This window comes from Pinus tabuliformis, chromosome Q, assembly GCF_031772625.1.
Source record: "Pinus tabuliformis cultivar Carrire ecotype Pingquan chromosome Q, CPIR1, whole genome shotgun sequence".
NCBI classification, from domain to species: Eukaryota; Viridiplantae; Streptophyta; class Pinopsida; order Pinales; family Pinaceae; genus Pinus; species Pinus tabuliformis.
The window spans coordinates 1,089,212,956-1,089,215,680 of record NC_142296.1 but is presented as its reverse complement, the minus strand read 5'-3'; the positions used below and the strand labels follow the sequence as shown (position 1 = coordinate 1,089,215,680).

The window sequence follows — 2,725 nt, the reverse complement described above, 5'->3', positions numbered from 1 at the left end:
TATGCCAAAATCAACCATCATAGATTGCCGAAATCAACCATCATAAATATATATAATTTTTTTTATATATATCTATATTACACTGAGGTAAGCTCAAGTTTAATTCAAATAAATCAAAACCATTAATTTAACTGTTAAGAATAATTGATTTTATTTTTTTTTCATTGTCAGATCCAGCAGATTAAATGTACAACATGCTTGACTTCTCTGAGGTGATTAGAGTTTGGATTGTCAATGTCTCGAGGTATCTGATCATGAGACTGGGACATACATAGTGTTGCAAATTAAATTAAAGCAAAATGGAAATTTTAATATCAGAAACTTTGGTCATTGCTAAACAATTACTGCCTAGCCTACCATGGAACATCAACATTTTCTCGGAGTTGCGCATATGAGAAACTTATTTTGCCAGATTGAAATATTTGCTCAGCGTAAAATAATATCAGTAACTACGAAGAAATGGAAATGTAGGCTTGATTGTCAATATTAGATGGAGGGGGTACACAAATATCATGAATGGAGATCAGAGAATTTTATGCAAAAACAAATTTCCGAGAAGAATTGCAACTACAAAACAGAGGATTGACAGTTTAATAATGAGATATAACAGATTAACATAGTAATTTCGAAGAATTCCATTTTGCATTTGCTAAAATTAAGTGTTTCTTCTGAAATATCATAATAATTCATTACAAATAAAATTCTGATAATTAAAATTAAAATTAAAGAAAAATTGAAAATTTTGGTAGCTAGCATACTAGAGTATTAGAATAATAAAAATGTCTTCCATTAAAAACAGAGTTATTTAAAAGTAATCATACAAGATTATATTTAATTTGACACCAATAAAAGGAAACTAAATATAGATCAAGCATGTTTATGGGTTAAACCCCCAAAGCATGAATTATTTATGAAAGTGAAAAGCGAATGCAGTGTGCAGCTCCCTCCCCTCAGTTACTAGCACCTCCAATGTTCTTCCTTCAGTGAATTAATCATCAAGTTTAGTGGTATTAAAAATCATTTTGGACGATTTGGGTACATTGGAGCAACTGACTGTATATTTGGGTATGGATATGATAAATGCCTTTCAATAGTTAGGTCAGTTGAAGTTATTCACTGTATATAAAAATGCAAATGCATTCGTATAATATTATAATGATTTACCTCAATCGAGAATTATACTAGAACAATGACCTTGCAAGCAGCCACTATAATTTTATAGTGCTTGACACAAAATTCAAATTCCAAGTGATAGTAGAAGGTAAATGACCAAGAGAAGAAGGCAACCTGACTATGAAATAGAGCCATCTTCTAGTAACAAGGAAAGTAATGAGCATGTCTGATAAGAAGATTCAAGAAACGTGCTCAAGTTGCCAAACTTGAGTTACTGTGGGGGTTGATTTTCAAATAGCTTGTTATTATTGTAATAAGAAGACTGTTTTATTTAGATTTAGTGATAAAATCTGTTCGAACAGGTGTAAGCCAGAATTAGAGATAGGAGATTATGTTAAGATCTTTATTAATAAATAGAAGATTTCAGTTAAGCTATTATTAGAAAATTAATGTGATAGGGGAGAAGAGTTAGGCGAGGTTTTTGTGGAGCGAAAAGCTCAGATTAGTGGAGTAGTTATGTTAAAAAAAATCAAACAGATATCAGTAGGGGGATTTTTGCAATCAATACTCTGTTTTCAGTTTAAATATAAAACTCTGTTTCATTTTTTTTAAAGAGAAATACACAAAATTTGCCAAACAACTGCTCCCTATAGTATATCTTCATGATAAAGATGGAGCCCAAGGCCAAAACGAGCACATGCACGGCGAAATGCCATTGCTTCTGCTTTTTGAACAGGGTCTCCAAAACCTGTGTCATTTGTGGAAGCGGACCCAGTTGCTTCATGATGAATCTCAGCATCGACACCATAGATGGTTACACGATAGACAACTGATACAGACTTGCGATCATTCGAGTAGGTGATGCTGCGAACCTCTCCAGACCATTATGGAGCATGCAAATTCATAATCCTATTTACATGTTCCATGGCACATATCTGTTAGTGAATCCCTCCTCGACTCTAACTTTGACCAATCTATCAGGAACTCTGCGGTTTAATTCGCGTAAAATATCTGCCAGCGGTCTGCTTATGGTCGAAGAAGGAATATCGGAAGCTTCGGAATCAGCTTACCCTGGGGCGTCGCTATGCTGCAGGCGCATTGGGGCCCATGCAGGGGTAGTAGCAACAACTCTGCGAATTGACTCAAAGCACGACTGGGAAGAGCAAGAGCTTCGGAGGAGAGCTCGCGTCAACTAGGCCATCGTTTTTTTGTCTGCTTGTCCGAAAATCTCAGAGGGCCAAAACTCTGTTTCATTTTATATATAAAGAAATCTACAACTGAGGTTTGTGTACAATCGAGGGACAGATCTGGCAATTCGATCTGGTTGATCTGTGTAATTAATGGAATAGATGTGGCCTGTGTTAATTGTATGCAGCTTAATGCGTTGACAATTTGCCTGAAGTGGTTCGAACTGTGGTTTTTTTTATTTAACATTGTTAAAATATCTGTGTTATGACAAATTGTACATGTTTGGAATCCTGGACCTCGAGAAAGCCTTCAATGGCGTCCACTGCTTTAGCAGGTGCGGCTGTCTTTGTTATATCTCAGTCCGGCTTCAAACCCTCGAACCAAGCTAAATCCTTGTTCGCAATTCCAAATTTCTGTTAAAAAC

At 35.3% G+C, this 2,725-nt stretch overlaps 1 pseudogene; it reads right to left on the bottom strand.

Annotated features, from left to right (window-relative positions):
• Nucleotides 1-1,736: 1,736 nt before the first annotated feature.
• Nucleotides 1,737-2,314, bottom strand: LOC149223308 (DNA repair RAD52-like protein 1, mitochondrial pseudogene; annotated as a pseudogene).
• Nucleotides 2,315-2,725: the final 411 nt, after the last annotated feature.